Source organism: Bos taurus, chromosome 3 (assembly GCF_002263795.3).
Source record: "Bos taurus isolate L1 Dominette 01449 registration number 42190680 breed Hereford chromosome 3, ARS-UCD2.0, whole genome shotgun sequence".
In the NCBI taxonomy this organism is placed as follows: Eukaryota; Metazoa; Chordata; class Mammalia; order Artiodactyla; family Bovidae; genus Bos; species Bos taurus.
Window position 1 is genome coordinate 88424694 of NC_037330.1, and position 26029 is coordinate 88450722.

The following is a 26029-nucleotide window of genomic DNA, read 5'->3' on the forward strand; positions in this document are numbered from 1 at the left end:
GGCTCCATCCCTTCATTCTTTCTGGAGTTATTTCTCCACTGATCTCCAGTAGCATATTGGGCACCTACTGACCTGGGGAGTTCATCTTTCAATGTTCTATCTTTTTCCCTTTATACTGTTCATGGGGTTCTCAAGGCAAGAATACTGAAGTGGTTTGCCATTCCCTTATCCAAAGGACCACATTTTGTCAGAATTCTCCACCATAACCTGTCCTTCTTGGGTGGCCCTAGATGGCATCACTTAGTTCCACTGAGTTAGCCAAGGCTGTGGTCCATGTGGTTAGATTTATCCCTTCTCCATGGGATCTTCCTGAACCAGGAATAGAACCAGGGTTTCCTGCATTGCAAGCAGATTCTTTACCAACTGAGCTATCAGGGAAGCCCTGAAACAAAAGCTAGAGCCCAGAAATAGACTATACTGATTATAAAATTAATGCATGATAGATGCATCATTACAAACCAATGCAGAATTCATCGAAAGAAAGAAAGAGAAAGTGAAGTCTCTCAGTTGTGTCTGACTCTTTGCTATCCCATGGACTGAGGCCCACCAGGCTCCTCTGTCCATGGAATTCTCCAGGCAAGAATACTGAAGTGGGTTGCCATTTCCTTCTCCAGGGTATCTTCCCCACCCAGGGATCAAACCCAGGTCTCCTACATTGCAGGCAGATTCTTTACTGTCTAAGCCACTAGGGAAGCCCCCATATAAAGAATATCAGTTCCAAATGGATTAAATGCAAAAGGCATCATTTTAAAAATAACTATAGAAGACTATCTTTATGATCCAGTGTTGGCAGAGTTTTATTTAATAAAACAAAAATGGAAATACTAATATGTTTTTTTATATTAAAATTTAAAACATTTTATATGTCACTATAAACAAAATAGGAAGATAAACTTTGGTTAGGAAAAACAATTGGAACATATATAACTGTAAAAACATGCAAACTAGTATAGAATATACTGAGTACCACTGCATGTCTTGATCAGATGTTATAATTTTACCATTTTTCTGTTGCTTCCCATTGGTTGCACCCACACTTACCTAAATGTCATCTTACTGGTAAGGTTTTTCCTAATGACCCTACTGAAGAGTAAACTCCCATAAAGTTTGGGGGAGCATGGATACATGCATATGTGTGGCTCAGTCTCTTTGCTGCTCACCTGAAACTATCACAACATTGTTAACTGGCTATACCCCAGTACTAAATAAAAAAGTTAGAAAAGTGATTCAGCCCCATAGCCCGAATGACCATCAGGCATACTAGGTGTTTTGCTTTCTTATTTGTTTAGCGTATGTTGTTTCCTTCTTGTAACAACTCAATAGAAAAAAATAAAGGCATATAAAAAGCAGAAGGAAAAAATCATGTAAAAATATAAAAAAGAAAAATAATGTCTAATCTCACTAGTAATTAGAGAAATGCATATTAAAGTATGAATTATTTTATATCTACCAGATTGAAAAACTGTTACAGTCTGGCAATACCCAATGTTGGTAATGATATGAACTAGTGTAAATTGCTCTTGCTACCTTGGAGAGCAGTTTGCCACATCTCAGATATCTTTGAGGAGGCATATACTCTTTGGCCTAGCAAGTCAGTAGAGAAACCACAATATGTAGCCCAAGAGTGTAACAATATGCATCACACCATTATTTGTATTAGCATAATTTGGAAATAGCTCAAATGTCCATCAATATTAATGATTAAGTTAGAATATAAATATATGGTGAAATACTATCTAAATGTTAAAATGAGAGAATATAAACTAGTTCTATCAAAGTAGTAAATTATCTGAAACATTCAGCAAAATAAGCAGGCTTCAGATGGATGCCTACAATGAGATATTTAAACAAAGTTTTAAACAGGCAAAACAGTGCTATATATTGTTTATGGATGCAAGCATGTATTAGAAACAGAAAAACATGCAAGGACATTTAGGAGAGTATGTTTTTGGAATTAGAAGGAAATTTTATTTTAATTTAAAAGATAATCTTTTAAATATAATATAATAATCTTTTAAAGATAATCCTATCTTTAAAAGAAAGTTATCTTTTTGGAATTAGGAGGAAATTCATGGCAAAATCTACTTATGTCGTATAATGTTTAATTCTAGAAAGAAAAGATCTGAAGCAAATATGATGGAATTTTAGTATTTGACAAGGCTGGGTGGTAGTACATAGCTTAGGGTTATAATTATGTCTATACTGAAATTCAAGCTTGAAGTATTTAATAAGAAAAGAAATAGGAGGGTACTTAAGTGTGACTACCAGGGAATAAAATTCAAGCCATAGCATGTCAAGTAATGTGGTGTGGCATAGCAAACTTGTAAACTGAATTTTCTTATGAGTTGAAGATCGGTGCAAACCAGAACTTAGTACCTTCTTTTCAAAACAGTTAATGAGATTAGCTTTTGGAACCAGACAGTCTAGTTTGAATCTTGATTCAGACAATAACATTAAAACTGGGCATCAGTTTCCTCATTTTTAAAGTTGAAAAATATGATAAAATAGAAAAACAGGAGAGAAAGTCAACATAACCAATAGTTGTTTCTTCAAAAAGATTAACTAAAAGTAACACAATATTGTAAAGCAATTATACTTCAATTAAAAAATAAATAAAAATTAACAAAATTGACAAACCTTTAGCTTAATTCAATAAAAGGAGAGAGAGAAAGAGAAATGACTTGAATAACTAAAATCAGAAATGAAAGAGGGGACATTACTACCAATAAGATAGAAATAAAAAGGATTATAAAGTAAAAAAAAAAGTGCCTCCTCATAACAAATACTATGCGGATGAAATGAGGTAATATTTGTAGTGTCTAGCATACTTCATGGCACATGATAAAAAGAAAGACTGGCTTATGTACAAAACGTCCAGGTCTGGATGGACACAGGCATCAGATTGAGGTCTGTTTTGAATGCCATGCTTTCTCTCATTTTGTTCTTTACAATAACCTCATTAGACTCATGTTTTTATTATCCCATTTTATATGTAAGAAAACTGAGCCTTAGAAAGTCAAATAACTTGCCCAAGATCACCCAGATCTTAAAAGACAAAGATGGGATTCAAACCAGCTCTATCTCCAGAGAAATACAACTGTAAATTAATATCCTGGCTATATTTCACTAGTTTTATGAATAAACTAAATTGAATTTGTATAAACCATAGCAATCATCTATCCTGTAGCTTTTTTTTTTTTTCCTTTAGTAAGGAGTCAACCAGCCATTGCTGATTAAACTAGTAATAAGTATCTGTTCAGTTTATGTATATGCAACTCCAAACATGTAAAATAACTGAGTTGCTGTAATGGGATATTGTTACTAGATAAATATTCCAGTCTAAAACAAATTCTGGGTATTGGAATATATTGGAAGATCAGTAGGCTGTGATATTCCATTATGTTGAGCTGTGTGTGTATGTGTTTTAACCATAGGCTTTTTTTTCTGTTTCAAGGTCTTTGCTGAAAAATGGTTCTCTCTCTGCTTTCTATCTTCTTCTATCTTCTGTGAATTCAAATGGAACTTAAATTTTATTGTCACTGATTATTTGAATGAACAATTCTCTTAGTGTAGTTTTGTCAAGTCATTTCCATTTACTAAGTCTTTTAAAAAATATTTATTTATTTATTTATTTGGCTGTACCAGGTCTTAGTTGCAGCACGCCAGATCTAGCTCCCCGACCAGGGATCAAACCCAGGTCCCCTGCACTGAAAGCACAGTCTTAGCTACTGGATCACCAGGGAAGTCCCTATTAAGTCTTAAATTCATTCATTCACTCATTCCTTCTTTTATGCGGCAAACACTGATTAGATGAAAACTATGAGCTTGTCCAGGCTTCCCAGGTGGCTCAGTGGTAGAGAATCTGCCTTTGTCCAAGCAGGAGACGTGGGTTTGATTCCAGGGTTGGGAAGATCCCCTGGAGAAGGAAATGGCAACCCACTCTAGTATTGTTGCCTGGGAAATCCCATGGTCAGAGGAGCCTGGAGGGCTATAGTCCGTGGGGTTGTAAAAGCATCAGACACGACTTAGTGACTAAATAGCCATAGCAGCATGAGCTTATCTTTGGTCTAGGTTCACAGGAAGCAAGGATTAGTAAGGTATGATGACTTCCTCTGAGGAGCTCACAGATAGAAAGAGGCAGACATGGAATGGACAAGTCCTATGTGGCGTCACCTTTTTTGTTGTCATTTAGTCACTAAGTTGTGTCTGACTTTTTGCTACCCCATGGACTGTAGCCCATGAGGCTCCTCTGTCTATGGGATTTCCCAGGCAGGAATACTGGAGTGGGTCACCATTTCCTTCTCCAGGGGCGTCTTCCTGACCCAGGGATCGAACCTGTGTCTCCTGTATCACTGCATTCAAAATGCAGTTATTTCTCCATTTCAGCATGGAACAGGGAGTTCCCAATTATATAAGTGCATGTAAGGAAAGTGGTGCAGAAATGGTGATGCTGAAGCTGAAATTTTTTCATATACAAACATTTTCTTCCTAGAAAAATAATGTGTGATGTCTGTAAGGAATATGGAAAACAAAAAGAGAAAAATAACGTATGATCATACTACAGAGCGGAGAAGGCAATGGCACCCGACTCCAGTACTCTTGCCTGGAAAATCCCATGGACGGAGGAGCCTGGTGGGCTGCAGTCCGCGGGATCGCTACGAGTCGGACACAACTGAGTGATTTCACTTTCACTTTTCTTGCCTGGAGAATCCCAGGGACGGGGGAGCCTGATGGGCTGCTGTCTCTGGGGTCGCACAGAGTCGGACACGACTGAAGCGACTTAGCAGCAGCAGCAGCAGCAGCAGCATGCTACAGAGAAATAACCACTGTTAACAGCTGGCATATTTTAAAGACTAATTTCTACATGGATGAGCTCAAACTTTGTAAACAATTTTGCCATGTTTTATTTTGGAATTTTTTATATTTTTGCACAGTTACATTATTACTCTATGTAGAAATATTCAGTTTATTATTCCTCCATTGTCTGTTTCCCTCTTGAAAACAACATTGTGATGCCAACCTCTGTGCATAAATATTGGCCTGCATTCTCTATTGTTTCCTTGAGAAGGACTCCTGAAGGAGAATTGCAGATTAAAGGCTACGAACACTTGACTCTTGACATTTTCTCCAGTCCCTCTTCTTTACTGATCTTAAGGCAAGAGCTCAAGCCTTTAGAGAGTCAGATAAATTGGGAGAGTTCTTTAAAAATTCTTCCATGCTTCTGGGTATGTGTAGAAATGTACACGAGTGTGTGCACACACATGTATCTCAGGAAGTGACACCAATACACACACACACCCTCCTACCCAAGAGGTATTGTGGGCCACTTCTTGTTCAGTCCTTACAATGGGCTATATTTGTTGATTTTTGTTTAGGCGTGTTCTGTTTATGCCATCTTTTTATTTCCAATGCCTGCTGTGTGGTAGGAAATTAGTAAATGTTTCTTGAATGAAATAGAAGGAAGAAAAACAAGCCAGTTAAGTAATTAATGTTTATTTTTTTAATATCATGTTTTATTTGTTTTCAGCATTCAGCAAGACATGCTGGTGAACCCCAACTCCTCATCTTCATGATCAAGGGACCCTTTTACACAACACAAAGGTAAATGTTTGAGGCCGATTGTCTTGCTGGCCTGAGGAAAGTCTTGCTCTCTGGGAAAACACTCACAAATGTCTCAGGGTCTTCTTGAAGTGACGGCCTTTGTGCTTTCGTGTTCCTCTTTAAGCTCTAGAGGGTTTACAGAGCCTTCAGGAATCGGTGCCTTTTCTCTGGGCTACATTGTGTTTATGGTTACAGAAAGATAATATTGATTCTCTTTCTTCTTGTCTTTAAGCACCTAGTAAATGTCATTAAGAGTCTTAAGTTTTCCTGCCCAGATTTCGGTTTCTCCTAATAGGTTGTCTCAGACTGGTTTGATTTTTAAATACAATAATGTCACCTCCCTTCTCAAATACCAGTCTAAATATATTTACCAACAGAAGGAACCATTCTCAATTGTGCAAACTAAAGTCAAACCGTGCATAAGATAAATGTCTCTACATAAGAAACAGACTTGGAGATTCATGAGCTTTCGGGACAAGTACTATTCTTTTGAGGTCCTAAACTTTTAAATGATGGCAACACTGAATTATGTACTTCATACAGGGAGCCAGGAAGGCACAATTGAAAATGCCTATTCTTTTGACAAATTAGAAGCATTCATTCCAATATCTATTTCTTGTTTACCAGGGATAATGCTGAATGAATCACAGACTGGTGGATGGATGTTCCTTCCTAACACTTTTAATTAGCAGCACCGCCTATTAGGATGAACAGAGTGCTGTGTTTCTGCCATAGATTACCCCCACCTGCCTTACATAGAATAGAAATCTTACTCTACACAAGGTAATGTTCATCTCTTCCCCAGCCAGAAAAGCATAGAAAATTAAACAATGGTCTGTTAAAAAGCCCAGATAATGTATTTATCATTTCCAGTTTATGTGAGTTTGCAAGGCAAATACGAGTGGGAGCTATTTGTTATGAGACCTTGGGGAACAACGGGACTGGAGAGCGAGCTGGGAGGCTGGAGGATCTGAGACTTGTAAAAATTCATTTAAAATATGAGGAACTATTGGAGACAGAGGAAATTAATTACTCTGAGGGACTCAAATGTCACTACTCATTTAAGTGACCTGGCAAGGAGGTTGAGAAACCTGTTTTCTGGGGGCTTCTGTAGTGGAGAAGACTGGTTGCTGGGACTCCTCAGCTGTCAGTTTTTGCATTTCCTTGGTGACTTATTGACATGTCAACCTGGCTTGTGCCGCAGCCTCTTCTAATGAGTAGAGTTAAATGAGAAATGGGGGTTGGGTTGGGGGAGCACTCTCCCCATTGCTGGCCAGGCTATCCAGCAGAGCTCACCATGTATGTAAGTAACTGCCCGACCTAGGGGAAGCTTGTAAATTACCACATTGGAGAGAAGAGGCTGATCATTTGCAGCTGGACTGCGTTTGGTCTTTTATTATTGCTTTTCCATCCACAAAGCTATTCTCTGAGGTGGAGTGAATTTGGGAAGACAAATTAAGGTTTTCTACCTAAGGAGGACTGGGGAGCAGTAGCTTCTGAAAACAGTCATCTTTTCTAGATTGCCTGTCTCATAAATCTCTCAAATGCATTCTGCTTATAGACAGAGGTTGAAAATATATAGATATGTGATGACTTCAAAGTTTAAAATCAGTAAGCATCCAGAGTAATGGAGTAGAAGCTCTCTCAGATGTATGCCTTCCCTAGACTGGGGAAATCAAGGTTTTTTTAATGAACTCTGTCACTAACCAGCTGTGAGATCCTACAAGAGCCACCATAGTGCTTTGAGCCTTTGTTTTGATGTTTATAAAGTGGGAATAATAATATCTATCTTTGTGATTAAGATCAATATGTCCAAAAGAGCTTTGACGGGTGGAAATATTAGTTATGTAAGTCTTATCATCTATGGATGTATTCTGTTGTAAAATTCTTGGTTTTTAAACACTGATGCAGCTCAGTGGTTTGTATTGCTACTTGAGTCACAGTTAAGGGAGTCTGCAGTGTTCTCCCATCTTGTTCAGTTAGGAAGGGCAAATCAACAAGCTGAAGAAGGATAAACAGTGTTTTTCTGATGACTGATTTTGGGAGAGACTGTTCACATGGTTTGAAAAACAAAAGAGATGTTGAAGCACAGCTTTGTAGGGAGTTGAGTCCTGGATATTTACCTCTGGGCACCATCCTACTCCTCCAATTTGAAAAAATCCTAGCCCTCTGAAGTGGAGACAAATCATGTATTTGTGAGTGAGATGTTTGAAGATTATTCATTTGTTCCTAGAAAGAGAGAATGATGAAGTAAACAAAGGTAGAGTCAGTGGGGATGGAAAAGAAGAGAGAACTCTGGAGAAGCCTGGCAAAGGAAGGAATTCTAGGCTTTTAAGTTGTCAGGGTGGCTTGCACTTAGAAGAGGGAGCAGTGCAGTGACTCTAAGCTGAGGAGTGTTCCCAAGGCACTTGTAATGCCATTAATGAAAATGTGGGGAAAACGTAGGCTACAATCCTGCTGCTCAAGGAGCTCAGAGAGGTAAACAATTAATTATCATATAGAACCAACAGAAAGAAGCCCTGAAGAGCAATGCTGGGAAATATGTTGAGATGGAGGATGCTACTGAGCTGGAACTCAAAGGATGAGCAGTTCTGTACTAGGCGAGAAGGGTTCAAGGCTAGACATTCTGCACACCAGCAGCTCAGTGGCACTGAACCACAGCTGCACAGCCATGCAGTGAAGATGCTGGTTTGAGAGCCACGTGCCTGGCCTGCTATATGTGTTCAGCAACCGGGGTTTTATATAGTAGCCTGCACTCATGATTTTCAAAGGCTTTCTGGCTGTTACTCTCTTCTGAAAGTAGACATGAAGGACTGCCTATCCTCATTAGCCAACCCTGCAGTGACCTCAGACCTGATCTGTCCTGAGAATGCTCAGACAACAGCCCCTGGGACCCAATTCTGAATAATTGCTAGAACCACTATCCCCATTCCTTGGTATTCATTCCTTGGTTTTAAGCTTTTATTTTTTACCACTTAACCTTTTAAAGTTGCTTGAAAGCCATCAGTTGGCAAACCGACACTGTTGGCTATTTATTTTGTTGATGAGATGTGTCTACCTTGTATTCATTTGTAGTCATTTGCAGCCATCATAGGTGAGAAATCATACCTTCCTATGTGGAGTAGTATTAAGACAGAAAAATCTTTTTCTTGTTATCTTCCTTTCTTTTTCCCTGTTCTTCAATTTATCCCTTTGATGCCTCCTGTACGCCTCTTTTTTGTCATCATTTTTATTTTCTCAGATTATCTCTATTTACCCTTCTACTTTCTCTCCTTCTTCTGATAGAATCACACATTCTCCAAACTGAAAGAAAGTAAGAGATTTTAGATACCAGGGGCTTAACTGTAAAACCTCCGAGAGGGGTCTTAGCCATGTGGTAATTTCTCTTTCCTGTTATTTTTGGTGATGGTGGTGGTGGTGCTTCCAAAGCTGAATGTCTTGGATTTGAATCTCTGCTCCAAAACATAATAACTATCTGACATTGAGCACATCAATCTCAAATTTCAATCAGTTTCAGTCCAGTTCCATCTCTCAGTCATGTCCAACTCTTTGCAACCCCATGATCCGCGGCACACCAGGCCTCCCTGTCCATCACCAACTCCCAGAGTTTGCTCAAACTCATGTCCATTGAATCAGTAATGCCATCCAACCATCTCATCCTCTGTCGTCCCCTTCTCCTCCTGCCCTCAGTCCTTCCCAGCATCAGGGTCTTTACAAATGAGTCAGCTCTTCTCATCAGGTGTCCAAAGTATTGGAGTTTCAGCTTCAACATCAGTCCTTCCAATGAACACCCAGGACTGATCTCCTTTAGAATGGACTGGTTGGATCTCCTTGCAGTCCAAGGGACTCTCAAGAGTCTTCTCTAACACAGTTGCAAAAGTGTTCAATTTTTCGGGTGTTCAAAAGCATCTAGTCTTCGAGTGTCAGCTTTCCTTATAGTCCAACTCTCACATCCATACATGACTACTGGAAAAACCATACCCTTGACAAGATGGACCTTTGTTGGTAAAGTAATGTCTCTGCTTTTGAATATACTGTCTAGGTTGGTCACACCTTTCCTTCCAAGGAGTAAGCATCTTTTAATTTCATGGCTGCAGTCACCATCTGCAGTGATTTTGGAGCCCAGAAAAATAAAGTCTGACACTGTTTCCACTGTTTCCCCATCTATTTCCCATGAAGTGATGGGACCAGATGCCATGATCTTGGTTTCCTGAATGTTGAGCTTTAGCCAACTTTTTCACTCTCCTCTTTCACTTTCATCAAGAGGCTCTTTAGTTCCTCACTTTCTGCCATAAGGGTGGTGTCATCTGCATAACTGAGATTATTGATATTTCTCCCAGCAGTCTTGATTGCAGTTTGTGCTTCATCCAGTCCAGCATTTCTCATGATGTGCTCTGCATATAAGTTAAATAAGCAGGGTGACAATATACAGCCTTGACATACTCCTTTTCCTATTTGGAACCAGTCTTTTGTTCCATGTCCAGTTCTAACTGTTGCTTCCTGACTTGCATACAGGTTTCTCAAGAGGCAGGTCAGGTGGTCTGATATTCCCATCTCTTTCAGAATTTTCCACAGTTTATTGTGATCCACACAGTCAAAGGCTTTGGCATAGTCAATAAAGCAGAAATAGATGTTTTTCTGAAACTCTCTTGCTTTTTCGATGATCCACCGGAGGTTGGCAATTTGATCAATCAGTTTACGTCAGTAAAATTAAGGTAACAGTAATGCTTTCTACATAGGATTGATGTAAGAATTTAATGAGAGGACAGGTGAAAGGGTCTGGCACATTATATAGTCTTAATGAATAATTTTAGCTATTATTTTGCTTGTAATGCATGCAATTATAAATCTTTAAAATACAAAAGGCAGATGCGTTGATCTTTGGCAATAAAGAAGAGAGAAAACAGGAAGACTCTTTCCCATTCTTTGGTCTTGGAGAATGAAAATCTCCAGTGACAAAGGCACTGAAAACAGCTAAATCAGTGAATGCACAAGGAGATCTCCATGGCTGGAGAGGACCTGGGTGCTCAATAGTCAGGAGGCATGTTTGGTTCCCTGAGTTTCTGCTGTGCCTCTGGGGAGCATCAAAATCAGCTCTCCACCAGACACAGTATTCCTTCCCCCCTAGAATGGTGGCTTTCTATATGTCAGGTTGGCTAGACTGAAGTTCATTACTCAGAATTCAGTTTCCTGTAGTTTTCAGTTAGGTTGGACCACAGAGAGGTGCTAGGGAAATCTGGAGGATGAAAGGACACATTAGCCACTTTGCTGCTCATGTGTTGTTGCTGATCTGCAGACTCACGGAGTCAGCATAAAGCAGCATCCAAGCCTACGAGTGCATTTCCTTTCCCCAGATCCTCCTCCAACTTCTCTAACCTGTTATCCATTTGTGTGTGTTTTGAGAAGAGACCCTGGCTCCAGCAGGTCATCCACATTTACAACTGGGGTAGCAGTGAAAGCCGAGGTTCCAGTTCATCCTTAGGGAGTTTCAGCTCATGCCTTTGGGTTCCCAGCTGCCCCTAATTTTCCTCATTACTTATATCCATCTTTCCTTCCTGACTGCCTACCCAGTGGACTTCAAGCTCCAGCATCAGACAAGATACAACAGATTTATAGACAGCTTAACCAGTTCCCAGAGTTGGAAAAGGCCAAATTTCTCTGTAAATAAATAATACATACATATTTATAAAAAATATATATATAATGCATGTATATATGTAATATGTAATGTGCTTATTTATATTTTTAGAGGAACAGAACCAACCACTAGGAGATTATATGCATATATAAGCATGGGTGTATATATATACACACACACACATATGTGTATATATATGGACTTCCCTGATGGCTCAAATAGTAAAGAGTCTGCCTGCAGTGCAGGAGACCTGGGTTTCATCTCTTGGCAGGAAAGATCCCCTGGAGAAGGGAATGGCTACCCACTCCAGTATTCTTGCCTGGAGAATTCCACGGACAGAGGAGCTTCGTGGGCTATGGTTCATGGGGTCAAAAAGAGTCAGACACAACTGAGTAATGTCAAAGAAGTAACACATATCAAAGAAGTGTTGAATAGGAATAATTCAACTATATATCCTGAATAGAATATATATATAATTCAATATATATGTATATATATACACACACACACACACACATATATATATATACATGTGCAAACAAACACACTCACACACACACACACATACCCGTATACAATCTACTGGTGCTTGTCTCTGCCTCTCTGGTTAACCCTGACTAGTACAGAGTCATAAGCTTTATATAATAGGGGACTCTCTACTTCATAAGGCAGCCAATTTCTATTCTACCTCTTCTACCATTCCCCTTTCTGTAATGTAACAGAAATCAAATTAAACTCATGATCCAAAATGTAGTTTTTTAACCCAGGGCACATCCCACTTCCTGCTTAGGACTTCTGTCCCTCTCAACCCTAAATCTTCTCACAACCTCTCACTGCCATGGTCTCACTCACTAAAGTTTTTTCTCTCCAGTTTCTCACCTTTTTAATCTTCAGAATCAGACTCTTAATGAAATTAACCCCATAAGTATTGAATATACTAGAGATACCTTCTAGCGATTCCTTTTCCCCAGACCTGTCTCCTCTTCATCCTTCCCGTGCCTTTTGAAGACTATACCCTGGTTCTGAATGTGTGGTCTAGGGTGAGAGGAGGGATGCGTAGAATTTAGAATCAGAACACCTATGTTTGCATCCTGCCACCACAGTGTTGACTGCTTCGGTTTGATAGTTACCTTCTGAGGGCCTCCGTTTCCTCAGCTGTAAAATGGGTGTACTAATAGCCAACCTACCCATGCTCAGGCTCCCTGAATCCAATAACATGTGCGTGGCTCTAGACGTTTGCGGCCTGTTGTACTTGGACAGCTCTCCAGTCTCAGATTAGCTTACCCCTAGGTGGGAAGATGACAGTTACGGTCAAGTATTGGGCTCCAGAATTTGCAATAGAGCAGCAAATCAAAACACTTATTTTTCCATAAAAAGAAATATTTTGAAAGAGCAATAATCTAAATTCTTATTCATCATCTACCATAGTAACATTTTGCCTAAATTGTTTCCTGAAGAAGATTTAGATGGAAGAAATTGAGTGTACAGCCGTTCCTTTTTAAATGGGTATATATTTCAAAATTACTTGTAAATCAAAAACATTACAAAGCTGACCAAAAAGGGCAAAGCAGTTAAATATGGAAGAATGACTGTACATTATTTTACTGAAACCAGCATTTAAAACTAATAAAAAAGCAAACACAAAAATAAAATGTGACAGAACAATCTATAATAGAGCCGAGACAAAAAAGAGCTAATCGCTATAATGCAGGGAGTCTCAAAAGTGAAACAGCCAAGTGATGAAATTAAGTATACACAAATGAAACTGTTATGGATGGATAATATAGATGTCCTCTTAAGGTAAAGAGCCTGTACTCCCTGGCAGAGAAATCTTCCATGTGAATAGAAGAGGTGACTGTGGAAGCATTCTATTCTTAAGTGTGGCATAGACAACCAATTGTGAGCTCGCAGACCTGGTTATAAAAATCTCTGTAATTGACAGGTATGTGGCTTCTAGATGAAGATGTGGAGGATATAGGTGACAGCTGAAATCCACATTTGTGACCACACCTTGCCCTCCTTCCCTGCACACATTTGTCACTGAAGAACAGCCAAAATTGAAGAAATAGCTGACTTACCCTCCTCTCCCTAAATGCATGTACACGTAGGCACACATACCTGCCAGTCTTACAAGGATCAAAGGAATGCTGTAACACAATGCCTGGCACACGATAGGTCTTCAAGTAGATGTCTGCTGGATGGGTGCATGTATTAATGAACTGCTGAGGAACTCAAGGGCAAAGTCTAGAGATATCAAAGGACATTGTGACAGCATTCTGGACAAAATGAAATGGGAAAAAAAAAAAATGCCCAGGAGAATGACTTTACTGAAGATTTAACATGTTGATGTTCATAACATCTCACCTGCCAAAGGTATCCTATTCACAATGAATGAAGCTACAGAACAGGATTAAATTGGCATAGCTGGAGGAGGTCTGCCTGCGTGTGAAGAGCTGAATGTTATCTCCAGGCAACAAATGGAGTTGTAACATGAGGATTTTTATTTTTAGTCTTGGGGAGAAAATGAATTTGAACCAAGATACACCCAGGGTTGATAAGAAAAGATCAGGGCTGGAGGGAGGGAGTGGATATATAATAAGTTCAGAACAGGAAGGCTGGGCAGCGAACTGGTTCGGAGGGGGGAGGTGGAGAGGAGGTACCGTGGGAGGAGAGCTTGTTATTTCACAGTGGCACCTGCAAGTGTAATAAGGTCCACTGGGGCATCAGGTCAACTCAGATCCCTCCTGCTTGAGACAAGCACATCAGTGTATGCACCCGAGGGCTAGGGAGTCAGCTTTCCTCCTCTGCAGACATGGCTGCATCCTTTGGGGAACAAGGAAATTCTTCCTTAAATCATTTAACGTGCTATACTGTAATTGCTGTTTATGTTTTTCTCTCACTCTTCATGTCTCCTATGGTGCCAAGGTCTTGGCGTGTTTTTTTTTGTTCTTTTTTTTTTTTTTCAGTTTTTTCTGCATCTTTATTTCTAGCATCTGTCTCTGAGAATCTTTTAAAAATCACTGATCACCTTCATGTGCTAATGATAATAAACCTCAACAAAGAGGTGTAAGGAAGCAATCATTATTTACAGTTTTAAGTAAAGAAGCACAGGATCAGAAAAGTAGCCATTTGCTCTAAGTCCTGCAGCTGGTAAATCTAGTACTGAACTAGTACTTGAACCCAGACCTGTCTGGAAGTTTGTGATCTGTCCACTATTCCTCTAAGGCTTTAATTGAGTACGTGCTCCCTGAAAATTTCTTGGAAGGCTGGAGGGAGGGAAAGATGGATGATAGACAATAAAAAGGAGAGATGATTTGAATACAAATAGCCGGACTTTCAGGCTTCCTGGGGTGGGGTAGGGGGGACCTCCTGGTTAAAAACCTGCCTGCTAATGCGGGAGACAATCCCTGGGTCAGGAAGATCCTCTGGAGGAGGGCATGGCAACCCACTCCAGTATTCTTGCCTGGAGAATCCCGAGGACGGAGGAGTCTGACAGGCTACAGTCAGTAGGATTGCACAGAGTTGGACACGAGTGAAGCAACTTAGCATGCATGCATGCACACATAGCCAGATTTTCAGATCTGTTCTGAACAGATCACAGACAAAGGTGCCTGACACATAATACTTTATTTCGAGATAACGCTGGCTGAACTGATCCACAAAATGAGGGAGAGTTCTACCAATAGACTTTGGGATTCATCTGCAAAAATGCCAGGTACTTAGGCAAAGTTGTGTGAGAAAATTGATTGATTTGAGAAAGGGACTAAGACAGAGTGTTGGGCAGAGCAGAAAACTCTCCTGGCCAGCTCTTCTGCAATGATCTAATTCCACTCCACTCATGCCTCCACACTCAGGCCTTGGTTTGCCAATTTTTTCTGCATAGCAGCCTTAGAGGAAATTACCATTACTATGCTTTGCTACTGCTAAGTCACTTCAGTCGTGTCCGACTCTGTGCGACCCCATAGAGAGCAGCCTACCAGGCTCCCCCATCCCTGGGATTCTCCAGGCGAGAACACTGGAGTGGGTTGCCATTTCCTTCTCCACAGCATGAAAGTGAAAAGTGAAAGTGAAGTCGCTCAGTCGTGTCTGACTCTTACTATGCTTTAGGGATGAGAAAAGTAAGGCTCCAGTTAACAGTTTTATAGAGTTCACCAATGCCAGAAGTGAGTTGGAATGTAAGTTACCCAGACACCAGCTATTGTAGTAGCATCCCGTTTCCTGCAAGATGATTCTTTCAAAGGAAATCTCTATAGAAATGTTGTCTTATGGCCAACATCATTTAAGCAAAGCATGTCTCTTTCTGTGAGCATTACCAAGGTAAATACAAAGATCATCCAGAGATTGCATGCCCCTAGATTTTTCACCCTTCTGCTTGTAACACATGACTTTAATGTTACTCTAATGGGGGTGTCTTTTTTTATCAGTGTCTCTTAGCTGGTGATACTTAGTCCTAGGTGTCCCACTGAGGTAATGCTCCCAGATGGCTCACAAATGAGGTTCAATAAAATGTAGTCATTCTTTGCTTCTAGTGATTCCTTGGTGCTGAACCCATTTAACTTACCTAAGGTCCTATTTGAGTTGTTAAATCCTAAACATGGATTGATTAGAGCAGGCTAATAGAATAGGCTCTCAGGTCAGTGCAGTGAGTTCTTTTGAAGTGATTAGAAGGCCCAGTTCGGAATGGAAAACCTGACTTCAGCTTCATTTTGCCACTTGTTGGCTCTGTGTCCCTGGTTTCTTGTGTCTCCCTTCTCTTATGATCATTTCGTCTTAATTCCCCTACATGAAAAATGAGAATCAGAGGTGATAGTGGAGAGCAGGTGGTAACATATATGTGAAAATAGTTGGTGAAGTATAAATGGTTATAGAAATGTAAGTCAGTGTACTATATTTTAAAATTAACGCATATATATGGAATTTAGAAAGATGGTAACAATAACCCTGTGTACGAGACTGCAAAAGAGACACTGATGTATAGATGAGTCTTATGGACTCTGTGGGAGAGGGAGAGGGTGGGGAGATTTGGGAGAATGGCATTGAAACATGTATAATATCATGTATGAAACGAGTCAGCAGTCCAGGTTCGATACACGATACTGGATGCGTGGGGCTGGTGCACTGGGACGACCCAGAGGGAGGCTATGGGGAGGGAGGAGGGAGGAGGGTTCAGGATGGGGAACACAGGTATACCTGTGGCGGATTCATTTCAATATTTGGCAAAACTAACACAATATTGTAAAGTTTAAAAATAAAATAAAATTAAAAAAATAGTTCAATTAAATGTGAACAGGTGTGCATTGCATCACTAGAAACATGCTGTTCCACTATAAATTTTCAGAAAAGGAACAATCAGGATGTTCTGGGACTATAAGGAATTTCAGAAATGATCTTGTTCAATTCGCTTTTTGACAGAAGAGGAACTAGAATTACCCTGAGCTGGGATCCTCTCTCTCCAGCAATGTGAATTATTGAGATGAGATTAAAACTAAGCTGACCTGTAACGATGAGAGCATTTGCACTAGATCCAAACCAAAAGCACTAAGGAAAGGGTGGCTTGTGCCCCAGGGCCTGGAGAAGAGCGGTGATTTACTCGTCATCGCAGGGAATGTGCTTTCTCTCCAGGGCCCCAGCTATGTGATCCGCCACTCCTCACCCAGTGCTGCAGCAAACGTGTAACTCATACACAAAATAATATAACACTGACCTTTATCTCCTCATTTAACTCTCAAAGTTATCACACACGATTTATTGTCTTTGTTAATGAAAAGTAACAAAAATGTCATGCTTATAAGTAACGTTTTGATTGTTTATGGATTCATGGCTTTAAAATTTTTAAACCAATATCCACATATTACATGGAATTTAGAAATTAGAGGAAGACAAAAAAAATAGCCATGATCCATCATTTGGGTGTATTTCTTCCACTCTGTAGAGACATATCTTATATGACAGTTATCAGGTTAAACACATAAAGCTTAGTTTGTTTATTTTGTCCTTACCAAAAACACTTTCCCTTGGTGGCAGATACTAGTACAATCAATCACTTCAAATGAGTAATGTTTCACTGAGTAAATGGACTCTTATTGGATAGATCCACTATAATTCATTTAGTCATTTCCCTATTGTTGAACAAAGATTTCCTTGCAATATTTTACTTTTGTTAATAATATATGAAGATACCTTCATATGCAAAGGTTTTCCACTCTTTGGGACTCTTTACTTAAAGTAACTGATGCCTATTACTAATTTGTAAACTCTTCCCCTATTAAAAAAAAAAACATTCATTTCCCCCTTGTACCCTTCCTTCTTCCAAGGTGAATGTTAATCCCGTACCCTAAATAAGTATTTTGGATACCTACATACCCTGGCCCCTGTCTAAGTCCCAGCATCATATCTTTATCACCCCCTGCATCTCATGTTACCCTCAGCCCCTTGACTTGCTTATGTTCTTTTGGCTAACCTTTTAGCTCTGTGCTGGTACTCAGGCTGGTCCTGTGGCCTCACACCCTGCATAGCAGCCCTTTGGCTCCAACTCATACCAGATGGTACCTCCTTTGGGAAGCCCTTGCTGGCTCTAGCAAGACGATTTAGGCATGCTTTCCCTGGGATTCCAAGATTCCTGTGTATCTCTGTCATCACACTTATCACAGTTTGTTGCAAATGCATGACTCACTGAAGCTGGGAATGTTATCTTTTTCATTGTTTCCCCAGTTGCTAGCACAGTATTCAACACATGGTTAAGTGTGGAATAGCTGCTAAGCAAACCTATCAATAGATTTGGCAACTGGGATATCTCTCTGATGTGTTACGGAAAGAGTAAAATATTCTATTTGCAAAGTATTGACAGATAGTAGATGTCTCTTCTTGTCTTATTTTAAAACAGCATTGTATATTACCAAGTAAAACACAGTCTAGTCAAGGCTATGGTTTTTCCAGTAGTCATGTATGGATGTGAGAGTTGGACTGTGAAGAAAGCTGAGCACCGAAGAATTGATGCTTTTGAACTGTGGTGTTGGAGAAGACTCTTGAGAGTCCCTTGGACTGCAAGGAGATCCAACCAGTCCATCCTAAAGGAGATCAGTCCTGGGTGTTTAGTGGAAGGATTGATGCTGAAGCTGAAACTCCAATAATTTGTCCACCTGATGCGAAGAGTTGACTCAGTGGAAAAGACACCGAAGCTGGGAAAGGAGGAGAAGGGGACGACAGAGGATGAGATGGCTGGATGGTATCACCAACTCAATGGATATGAGTCTGACTAAGCTCCAGGAGTTGGTTATGGACAGGGAAGCCTGGTGTGCTGCAGTCCTTGGGGTAGCAAAGAGTCGGACACAACTGAGCGACTGAACTGAACTGAACTGAAAACATAAAGAGGAGAAAGACTGTATGTGGATTTTTTCTGTAATGAGTCTGAAGAGTGAAGGATACCAAAGATCCCAACTGACTTATACATATCCTTACAAATATGTAACATTTTATTATTTAGAAATTTGATCATGCTGTCTCATGGCTTTAAATGCCATCCATATACTAATGACTTTACACTTTTTTATCTCCAATGCTCCCACTCCCCTGAACTCAGGACTCATGACTCCATCTGAATCCTCAACCATTTCCATTGGGTATCTGCTAGGCAATGTGCACTTTAAAGTCCAGAACCAAACTCTGGTTAACCACCCCAGCTATTTCTTCTTCAACCTCCTCCAGCTCAGTGAACAGCAACTCCAGTCTTCCAGGTGCTCAGCCAAAAATCCCAGCAGTCACCTTTGACCCCCTTTCCTTCATACCGCATCTCCCATCCCCAAGCATTTTCTGTTGGTTATGTCTTCAAGCTACACTCAGAATTCAGGCACTTCTCATCATGTTATCTATGACTATCACTCCAATCTGAGCTGCTTATCATTGTTTTCTTGATTATTGTAATAACCTCCTAACTAATGTCTTAGCTTTCAACCTTGCCCCTGTATTTTACACACAAAAGCAAGAGCGTCAGACGTCCTGTCCCTGCTTAAGGCTTCCCAGTGGCTGCCCATTGAGAACCCATCTTCAAGTGCTTTCATGGTGTACTAGCCCATCTTCAAGATGGGCTGCCCATCTTGAAGCCTATCTTCAAGTGCTTTCATGGTGTACTAGTCTGTTTGGGCTGCTATAACAAAGTACCACTGACTGGGCAGTTTAAACAATAGACATTTTCTTACAGTTTTAGAGGCTTGAAGTCTAAGATTGAGGTGCCAGTGAGTTCAGTTTCTGGTGGTACTCTCTTCCAGACTCACAAGCAGTGCCTTCTTGCTGTGTCCTTGCGTGGCATTTCCTCTGTGTGCAGGCAGCAGGGGGTGGGGAGGAGAAGGGGGAGCAAGAGAGGGAGTGGGCTCTTCTTATAAGAAAACCAGTCCTGTTGGAGTAGGGCCCCACCCACCTCATTTAACCTTAATTACCTCCAGAACCTCCAGAAGGTAGGTTCTACCTCCTAATGCCATCACATTGGGGGTTGGGACTTCAACATACGAATCTGATGGGGCACAACTGAGGCTGCTGCTGCTACTGCTGCTAAGTTATTTCAGTCGTGTCTGTCTCTGTGTGACCCCATAGACGGCAGCCCACCAGGCTCCCCCGTCCCTGGGATTCTCCAGGCAAGAACACTGGAGTGGTTGCCATTTCCTTCTCCAATGCATGAAAGTGAAAAGTGAAAGTGAAGTCGCTCAGTCGTGTCCAACTCTTAGTGACCCCATGGACTGTAGCCTACCAGGCCCTTCCGTCCATGGGATTTTCCAGGCAGGAGTACTGGAGTGGGGTGCCCTTGCCTTCTCCGACAACCGAGGCTAATGGCCTGTAAATTGCTGTGTGCTCTGTGGCTCACTCTCCCACCTCCTTCAGCTGCTTCAGCCAAACTGGGCTCCTTACAGTTCCTTGAACACATCCCGTATGCTCCCGTCCCAGGAATAGTAGACCCACTGGACTGTCCCTCTGCTTCCTCCAGACATCTGCTGCCCTACCCGCCTCGTGCCCTGCACATCTCTACTCAAATGCTATTTATTGGCTATTTCTTCCTTGATCACCTTTTATAAAGTAGCACAACTGTACCACCTCAGCCCCACCCTCTTTATCTTGCTTTACATTTCTCTAAAGTATTTCTATTACTTGACTTTATGTATTTATTTGTTTCTTCATCTCTCCCTCCTCCACTCTAGTGGTAGAAATATAAGCTCCATGAAAGCAGATGTTTTATCCTTTTTATTTACAAGTGTACTACTGGCATTTAGAACAGTCCTGGTACACAAAAGATGAGAAACAAGTATTTGTTGAATGAGTGAATGAATGAATGAAAGTTTCTTTCATGTTCATTATCTTTTTTGAAAAAATATTATTTTTTATTGTTGGCTGCACCGGATCTTTGCTGCTGCCTACAGGCTTTCACTAGAGAGTGGGGGTTACTCTCCAGTTGCAGTGTGCAAACTTCTCATTGTGGATGATTCTCACTGCAGAGCCTGGGCTCTAGGGCATGCGGGCTTCAGTAGTTGCCGCTCCCACGTGTAGTTGCCCCATGGCATGTAGAATCCCAGATCAGGGATCAAACGCATGTACCCTGCATTAGCAGACAGATTCCTAACCACTGGACCACCAGGAAGACTGTATTCACTATCTTATTTGAGCCTCAAACCAAACTTGGCAAAAGGGTGGTGTAGATCTTTGTTCTCTTTTTACCAATGAGGAAAAGTAATATTCATAAGAGTCAGATTTCCTATATGTAGTGATAATCTCATTTGTTGAGTACTTAATATAGCCAAGGGATATGCATACTATCATACTTGCTTTCATTTAATCCTTGGAGTAATCCTAAAAGGTTATATATTATTATCCCTATTTTAACACAAACTTACGCCTTAGAAGGGTTCAGTAACATGCCCAAAGGAATCACAACTGAAAGTGACAAGCTAGATACAAACCCTAATCTGACTTCAAAGAGCTTGTTTTTATCTACTATTACAGTTCACATCCTTTTAGCACAACCCTGTGTTCCGGGGACTGTGCTACACCTTACAATAAGCTGTGAAGTGTGGGCCACTATTATGTTCGCTTTGCAGATGAGATAACTGAAGCTCAGAGACGTTAACTCATCCAAGGTCACACCCTGCTGGGACCTGAGAGTCTGACTGTTAGATGCTGGCTGTCTCCCTCCATGAGCCAGGTCTTGAACCAAGCACTTCTTACTTTTCGTTTCTCTGCCTTATCCACTGACTGCCTAAACTCACCCCCAGGTCCAATATGTCCCAACTATGACACACTTTTAAGTTTACATTTGTAGTTCTGATCCCAATAGACTCTGTGAAATTGCAAGCTTTGGCTCATAATGCAAATAATAGCTAAAATCAGTCAGATAACATTTATCAATATTTTCAATCATTTTTAAAAGAAAGCATTGTCTCCTTGTTCAGGCTCTTCCAGGTTAGGTCTGCTTCTTTGAACCTGTTTTCTTTCTTCTTAGATACCTGAAAAATGTACATGTGATTTGCTCAGCCTCTCTGGCTGCCTCTAATGATATAGCTTAGGTTCAACAGTAGAGAAGGATAATAGAATCTATTTTTCAGACTTTCATTGGTGGGCTGTATTCTAGGAACATATTATTAGAATTGTGTGAACCAAACATTTCTTTAAAGTAGAGACTGTTGGACTGAGCCAAGAAGATTATTAAAAGACATCACAATGCCAGCCTTGGAAAATATATAGGGCACCTAGATTCCTCTCTCTGTCCTTCCCCTTGGAGCACAAAGCCTATTCAGACACTTTTCCAGGAACAGCCTTCTTCCCTCAGCCGGTTCTCTGTAACCTGCCCTTATTGCCCTGCACACTTATCCATTTCTAATCGGGCTAGTGGTTCTCAGAATGTGGCCCCAGGTCGAGCATTATCCTCATCCCCTGAGAAATGGTTAGAGACGCCAGTTCTCAGGCTTCACCCCAGCCCAGTGAGCCAGAAACTCTAGTTGGGGAGCCCAGCACCCCACCTGTCTTCACAAGCCTTCCAGGTGATACAGGCTCAAATTTGACAGCATCTGTATTAGGGGATATGTCACCACCCCACTCCACGCCCAGGCTGGTCCTGTTGTCACAAGCCCATAGGTACTTGATGACAAGGACACAACTGCTCTTGATCTTGCCCCTTGGTTATAGCCACAACTAAAGTGACAGAGAGCTCAACTTGAGACAGCCTCTGTTCTTGATATACATGGTACATAGTTTTCAGCCTGGTTTAGAGAAGAATGTTTTTAACTATAAAACATACTGATAAGGCAACTTTACAGAGTAATTGTTGTCTGCTTTAGGGAAAGCTCATCACTAACCTTCCCTATTTTGATCATGTCTTTACTCTTGCTGCTGCTACTGCTTAGTCGCTTCAGTCGTGTCCGACTCTGTGCAACCCCATAGACGGCACCCCGCAAGGCTCCCCCGTCCCTGGGATTCTCCAGGCAAGAACACCGGAGTGGGTTGCCATTTCCTTCTCCAATGCATGAAAGTGAAAGGTGAAAGTGAAGTCGCTCAGTCGTGTCCGACTCCTAGCAACCCCATGGACTGCAGCCCGCCTGGCTCCTCCGTCCATGGGAGTTTCCAGGCAAGAGTACTGGACTGGGGTGCCATTGCCTTCTCCGCTTTACTCTTAATAGGCTATAATAATAAATACTGTTTAATCTCTGGTAGGTCAGACAGTAAAGAATCTGCCTACAAGGAGGGAGACCCAGATTTGATCCCAGGGTTGGGAAGATCCCCTGGAGAACTGAATGGCAACCTGCTCCAGTACTCTTGCCTGGAGAATACCACAGACAAAGGAGCCTGGTGGGCTACCACGCATGGGGTTCCAAAGAGTCGGACACAACTGAGCACCTAACACACACACACACACTCTCATACACACTGTTTAATCATATTTTATTTGCTTTATTTTGTATGTGTGTGTGTAATGCATTTAAAACAAGTAATGCTGCAACTCCTATTCAAAAATAGCAATCTCCTACTTTCTGTGTACCCAGCACTCCAAGATATGAACCATTTTAGGTTTTTTTGTTTTATTTTGATTCCTTAACTATATATTTTTTTAATGCTACCCTTATATTGCTATGTCTTGATCTGTTCATTTCAGCCATTATCTCTTGAGTTCCTCATACTTTGGTTGAGAATGTAGTTTCCCCTCCTGTCACACCCTCATAGAATTCTCTCTATTGTTTCAGTCTCATGCCCATCTTCCTCTGCCTGTCTTTTGTGTGTGCTCAGTTGCTTCAGTCGTGTCTGACTCTTTGCAACCCATGGACTATAGCCTGCCAGGCTCCTCTCTCCATGGGATTCTCCAGGCAAGAATACTGCAGTGAGTTCCCATTTGCTTCTCCAGGGGATCTTCCTTACCCAGGGATCAAACCTGGGTCTCCTGCCTTGGCAGGCAGATTCTTTACTACTGAGGCACCTTGGAAGCCCCATTTGGGGTTTGAACTTCCTCCACTGTGCTAAGTACCTATCACTTTTCCTTCTGCTTTCAGACTCATAGAGTACTTTGCAATCTCCCATCTGCTGTGGTCAGTCCCATGTTAAAACAGGAGTCACTTGTGCTAAACTCATGCCAAGTTTCACATAAGCATCTTTAAAGAGGTTTACTTTTCCATTTTGGTAGATATAACTTCACTTTAAGTAACTTAAAATAATTGATACAATCAGATCAGATCAGATCAGATCAGTTGCTCAGTCGTGTCTGACTCTTTGCGAACCCATGAATCGCAGCACGCCAGGCCTCGCTGTTCATCACCAACTCCTGGAGTTCACTCAGACTCACGTCCATCGAGTCAGTGATGCCATCCAGCCATCTCATCCTCTGTCGTCCCCTTCTCCTCCTGCCCCCAATCCCTCCCAGCATCAGAGTCTTTTCCAATTAGTCAACTCTTTGCATGAGGTGGCCAAAGTACTGCAGTTTCAGCTTCAGCATCATTCCCTCCAAAGAAATCCCAGGGCTGATCTCCTTCAGAATGGACTGGTTGGATCTCCTTGCAGTCCAAGAGACTCTCAAGAGTCTTCTCCAACACCACAGTTCAAAAGCATCAATTCTTTGGTGCTCAGCTTTCTTCACAGTCCAACTCTCACATCCATACATGACCACAGGAAAAACCGTAGCCTTGGCTAGACAGACCTTTGTTGGCAAAGTAATGTCTCTGCTTTTGAATATGCTATCCAGGTTGGTCATAACTTTCCTTCCAAGGAGTAAGCGTCTTTTAATTTCACGGCTGCAGTCACCATCTGCAGTGGTTTTGGAGCCCCCCAAAATAAAGTCTGACACTGTTTCCACTGTTTCCCCATCTATTTCCCATGAAGTGATGGGACCGGATGCCATGATCTTCATTTTCTGAATGTTGAGCTTTAAGCCAACTTTTTCACTCTCCACTTTCACTTTCATCAAGAGGCTTTTGAGTTCCTCTTCACTTTCTGCCATAAGGGTGGTGTCATCTGCATATCTGAGGTTATTGATATTTCTCCCGGCAATCTTGATTCCAGCTTGTGTTTCTTCAAGTCCAGCATTTCTCATGATGTACTCTGCATATAAGTTAAATAAACAGGGGGACAATACAATAGTATTATTAAATTTTAAATTTTATTTTTATAAATTAACATTTGAAAATTGATATTTTTTATTGTGGTTGTAAACCTTTGTGTTTGATATGCAAGTTAGATATTGCAATTCAAAAAATTCTCCCTTTAGCACTTTCTCACTGGGGATGTATTGAATTCTTAGGTTTAAAATGATAATACTAATTATCACTTTGCTCTAGAGGCATGTAGCATCCTAAATTCTTACAAGGTGTTAGGAATTACTCTGAAACCTTTGTAAGTTATAATCCCATAATTCTCTCTCATTGTTAAATATTAAATGTTAAATGTGCAGTGTTCTTAACACCACTTTACAGATGTGGAAACTGAGTCACAACAAGGTTAAATAACTTGTCCCAAGTTCCAGTAGCTATGCAGTACTATATTCAACCGCATCTTATAATAACCTCTTATGTATAATGTGATGTCTTTATTTAAGAAGTCCATAGACTATTTAATATTTAATCCTCATAGCAGTTCTGCAACTTAGCTGCCTGGCCTCCCTGAATCTCGAATACTTCCAGACCATAATCTCCTACTCCCTACAGGATGTTCCTTCCAAGGTCCACAGTGGAATATTTGCTGTGCCTGACTTCACCCTGACCCACTTCCCTAATCCATAAATCTAATGTTAGATTTATGCCTGCTACTCATTTAACTTATATGCAGAGTACATCATGAGAAATGCTGGACTGGAAGAAACACAAGCTGGAATCAAGATTGCCGGGAGAAATATCAATAACCTCAGATATGCAGATGACACCACCCTTATGGCAGAAAATGAAGAGGAACTCAAAAGCCTCTTGATGAAAGTGAAAGTGGAGAGTGAAAAAGTTGGCATAGAGCTCAACATTCAGAAAACGAAGATCATGGCATCCGGTCCCATCACTTCATGGGAAATAGATGGGGAAACAGTGGAAACAGTGTCAGACTTTATTTTGGGGGGCTCCAAAACCACTGCAGATGGTGACTGCAGCCATGAAATTAAAAGATGCTTACTCCTTGGAAGGAAAGTTATGACCAACCTGGATAGCATATTCAAAAGCAGAGACATTACTTTGCCAACAAAGGTCCGTCTAGTCAAGGCTACGGTTTTTCCTGTGGTCATGTATGGATGTGAGAGTTGGACTGTGAAGAAAGCTGAGCACCAAAGAATTGATGCTTTTGAACTGTGGT

At 41.0% G+C, this 26029-nt stretch overlaps 1 protein-coding gene across 5 annotated transcripts in view; it reads left to right on the forward strand.

The window, feature by feature from the left end:
• The window catches only part of DAB1 (DAB adaptor protein 1), a 1339715-nt gene that overhangs the window by 625893 nt on the left and 687793 nt on the right, over nucleotides 1-26029 (forward strand). For all 5 annotated transcript variants that reach the window (XM_059885133.1, XM_059885131.1, XM_024990124.2 and 2 more), the window contains exon 3: nucleotides 5528-5601. The gene's annotated coding sequence lies outside the window, so the exon portion shown is untranslated. The remainder of the gene's footprint in view (nucleotides 1-5527; nucleotides 5602-26029) is intronic.